The sequence below is a fragment of the Octopus bimaculoides genome, chromosome 21, assembly GCF_001194135.2.
Source record: "Octopus bimaculoides isolate UCB-OBI-ISO-001 chromosome 21, ASM119413v2, whole genome shotgun sequence".
Lineage (NCBI taxonomy): Eukaryota > Metazoa > Mollusca > Cephalopoda > Octopoda > Octopodidae > Octopus > Octopus bimaculoides.
The window spans coordinates 19,748,267-19,753,217 of NC_069001.1; the positions used below are offsets into that span (position 1 = coordinate 19,748,267).

Here is a 4,951-nt window from a genome sequence, read left to right on the forward strand (position 1 = left end):
TCTCTCTCTCTCTCTCTCTCTGCCTCACTCTGTCTGCCTGCCTGTCTGTCTGTCTGTCTCTCGGCCTCACTCTGACTCTCTCTCTCTTTCGATTACCACTCACTTCGCCAAGACTTCCTCCTCCACCACCAACCCCACCTTACATAAACTAGCGCATGCACTTGGATTCCCCTACTCGATTTTTAATACCGCCACCAAAAGTATACGTATGCAGAAGATGATCTCGTCTAAATTTGCTCGTTCGCGGACAGAAAGACCGATTTTATGGCGTGGGTATATTTCTTGCGGAGAAATGGGTTGACAAGGTAATCGAGGTAAGAGTATGTGACAGAATACTTAGGATTAGATTAGAGCTTCATCATGGGTTAGCAACCATTATCTCGGCCTATACCTCTCAGCCGATGGACAGACAAACCGATTTTATGACACCATCTTGCAAGCTACCTCGTTGACGAATGACAGGGACCTTCCCTTTGTGGCTGGTGACTTCAATGGACATGTTGGACAACATACAGAGGGCTTCCATGGCGTACATGGAGGCTACAGTTTTGGTTTCTGCAATGAGGAGGGAACCAGGCTGCTGGAGTTCTGCGATGCAAATGATCTTATGGTTTGGAACACTAACTTCAGGAAACCTGCCAGTCATCTAGTCACCTACCGTTCTGACAGACACACTAGCCATTCCTAGAAAACATGAAGTTGCAAAATGTTGCAAATCAGCCACAAATAGTTTGCAAATTTTGAAATGAAAAATTCTTCTTTTCCCATATACCATTAATTCTTTTGTGACTTTTCATTTTTCTCATTTATTTGGTTGAAAAGTAAACTTGGTAATATACATTTGCTGGTAGATGTGAAGATTATATTTATAAAACATTTCACTGAAATCTCACGAATACTTAGAAAACATGAAGTTGCAAATTGTTGCAAACCAGCATCAAATTGTTTGCAAATTTTGAAATGAAATATTCTTGTTTTCCATATACAATCAGTTCTTTTGAGACTCTACGTTTTTTACCCGTGCACTTATTTCATTGAGAAGTAATGGCTTGATATACATTTACTGGAAGATGTGAAGATAATATTTACCAAACATTTCACTAAAATCCTGGAAAATCCTGGAATTCCTGGAAAATATGAAGTTCCAAAACGTCGCAAACCAAATTCAAATTGTTTGCAAATTTTAAAATGAACAATTCTTGTCTTCCCATACACAATTAGTTTCTTTGTGACTTTTCATATTTCTGACATGCACTTGTTTGGTTGAGAAGTAATGTGTTACAGGCATTCTTACAAAAACATGAAATTGCAAACTGTTGCAAATCAGCTTCAAATTGTTTCCAAATTTTAAAATGAAATATTGTTGTTTTCCATATACAATGAGTTGGTTTGTAACTACGTTTTTTACACACGCACTTATTTCATTGAGAAGTAATGGCTTGGTAAGCATTGTAGATATGAAGATTATATTTACCAAACATTTCACTAAAACATCGAATATTCCTGGAAAACATGAAGTTTCCAATTGATGCAAATCACCCACAAATTGTTTGCAAATTTGGAAATGCAAAATTCTTGTTTTCCCATATACCATTAGTTCTTCGTGACTTTTCATTTTTCTCACACGCACCTATTTGGTTGAAAAGTAAATTTGTTAATATATATTTGCTGGTAGATGTGAAGATTGTATTAACCAAACATTTCACTGAAATGAATTGTAAATTGTTGCAAATCAGCAATGAAGATGCAAAATGTTGCAAATGAGCATCAAATTGTTTGCAAATATTGAAATGAAAAATTCTTCTTCTCACATATACGATTAGTTCATTTGTGACATTTCATTTGTTAAACACTCGCTTATTTGATTCAAACGTGAAGGTTTAATATACATTTGCTGATGGAAGTGACGTTTCAATTTCATACATTTCACTGAAATCTGAAGAATTGTCATAAAAACATGAAGTTGCAAAATGTTGCAAATCAGCATCAAATTATTTTCAAATTTTGAAATGAAAAATTATTCTTTTACCAAATCATTTTTTTATCAAATCATTTGTTTTTTACACAAGCATTTATTTGATTGAGATGTAATGGCTTGATATACATTTACTGGTAGATGTGAAGACTGTATTTACCAAACATTTCACGAAATCTCCAGTGTACCTGGAAAACATGTTTTTGCAAAATGTTGCAAATCAACCTCAAATTGTTTGCAAATTTTTGAATGAAAAATTCTTGTTTTTCGATATACCATTAGTTCATTTCTGATTTTTCATTTTTCTGACACGCACTTATTTGTTTGGGAAGTGATTGTCGATGTTTAGATTATACTTAACAAACTTTTCACTGAAATCTCAAGCATTGATGGAAAAAAATGAAGTTGCAAAATGTTGCAAATCAGCTTCAAGTTGTTTTAAAATTTTAAAATGAAATATACTTGTTTTCCATAGGAAGGATTTCTTTTGTGACTCTACGCTTTTTACACACGCACTTATTTGTTTGAGATGAAATGTTATAATATACATTGGCTGGTGAATGTGAAGATTATTTTTACCTAACATTTCACTGAAATCTCAATTCTTCCAAAAACATGAAGATGCAAAATGTTGCAAATCAGCATCAAATTGTTGATTTTCCATACAATTAGTTCATTTGTGACTTTTTCATTTTTACACAAGGATTTAATTGATATTTCCACGTGGATGGGAAGATTATATTAACCAAACAATTCACTGAAATCTGAAGAATTGTTACAAAAACATGAAGTTGAAAATGTTACAAATCAGCATTAATTTATATTCAAATTTTGAAATGAAAAATTCTTCATTTCACTTGTATTTCATTTGTGACTCTATGCTTTTTACACGCGCAATTATTTCATTAAGAAGTTATGGCTTGATATACATTTACTAGTAGATGTGAAGATTATATTTACATTGCAAATCAGCCGCAAATTGTTTGCAAATTTTGAATTGAAAATTTCTTGATTTCCCATATAGCAATAGTTCATTTGTTAATAATAGTTCATTTGTTAATAATAGTTCATTTCACTGAATTATCAAGCATTCATGGAGAACAAGAAGTTGCAAAATATTACCATTCAGCATCAAATTGTTTCTAGAGTTTGAAATGAAATATTCTTCTCTTCCTAATTGTGAAATTTCGTTTTTTACACAAGCACGTATTTGATTGAGAAGTAATGGCTTGATATATATTTACTGGTAGATGTGAAGATAATATTTACCAAACATTTCACCAAAATCTCAGGCATTAATTGAAAACATGAATTTCCAAAACGTTGCAATTGAATCTCAAATTCTTTCCAAAATTCGAAATGAAAAATTCTTGCTTTTCCACATACCATTAGTACCTTTGTGACTTTTTTCATTTTGCTAATAAGCATTTATTTGTTTGAGAATAAATGGGTGAACATACATTTCCATAAATGTGTAAATAGTAACCTAGAAAACAAGAAATTTTCCTTTCCAAATTCTGCTATAATTTCATGCTTATTTGCAATATTTTATGACTGTTTTTTGAGAAAGATTGTGATTTCAGTGAAATGTTTGGTGAATTTGATCTTGTCTGATTACTTTTCAATCTGAAAGGTGTTTGTCAGAAAAATGAATACTCACAAATGTTTAAACTGGAAATTAGAAACAAGAAATTTCAATTTCAACTATTCCCATGTTTTCATGCTTATTTGCATTATAGTGTGACTTTGTGAATATAATCGTCTGATCTAACGTATATTATCCAATTACTTTTCAAACTGAAAAGTGTTTCTCACAAAAATGAAAACTGACAAATGTGTAAATAGTAAACTAGGACACAAGAAATCTTCTCATGTTTTCATGCTTATTTACAATATTTACAGATTCAAGTTCGTTTGAGAAAGATTATGATTTCAGTGAAATGTTAGGTAAATATAATCTGTCACGTATTAACTAACGTACATTAACCGATTATTTATCAATCTGAAAAGTGTTTGTCACAAAACTTGAAAAGTCACATATATGTAGTAAAGTAGGACACAAGAAATTTTCATTTTCAACTTTTCTTTTCTCTGAGAAAGGTTGTGATATCAGTGAAATGTTTGGTAAATATAATCTTCTTGTGTCTCAGTTAACCTATATTAACGTTTATTAGTTCCTCTGTGACTTTTCATATTTCTGACACGCACTTATTTGTTCGAGAAATAATGTGTTACATGACATCTACTTGTAAATGTGTAGATTATATTTACCAAATATTTCACTGAAATCTCAAGCATATTTGATGCTGATTTGCAAAATTTTGCAACTTCATGATTTTGCAACAATTCTTCAGATTTCAGTGAAATGTTTGGTTGATATAATCTGCACATCCACCAGAAAATGTATATTAAGCCATCTCGTCGCAATGAAATAAGTGGGTGTGTAAAAAATGAAAAGTCACACATGAACTAATTGTATATGTGAAAACAAGAATTTTTCAATTCAAAACTTGCAAAGATTTTAAGGCTTTATATTTTCTAAATGTTGCAAATCAACCACAAATTTGTTTACTCTTACTATTTTAGTCCTTTACTTGTTTCAGTAATTTGACTGTGGCTATGCTGGAGCACCGCCTCTAGTCGAACAAATCGACCCCGGGACTTCTTTGTAAGCCTAGTACTTATTCTATCGGTCTCTTGCCGAACTGCTAATTTACGGGGATGTAAACACACCAGCATCGATTGTCAATGGGGACAAACACAGACGCACAAACATACATACACACACACACACATACATAGATATATACATATATACGGCAGGCTTCTTTCAGTTTCCATCTTCTAAATCTACTCACAAGGATTTGGAAATTTTGTGAAAATGGTTGTGACATCGGTGAACTCTTTGATAAATATACTGTTTTCATCAACCATCTAGCCTATATAAACCCAGTAGACTTCAAAATGAATAGTGGT

At 32.2% G+C, this 4,951-nt stretch overlaps 1 protein-coding gene across 1 annotated transcript in view; it reads right to left on the reverse strand.

Moving 5' to 3' along the window:
• The window catches only part of LOC106884493 (U3 small nucleolar RNA-associated protein 14 homolog A), a 283,035-nt gene that overhangs the window by 277,072 nt on the left and 1,012 nt on the right, over positions 1-4,951 (reverse strand). The gene's annotated exons all lie outside the window — the stretch shown is intronic.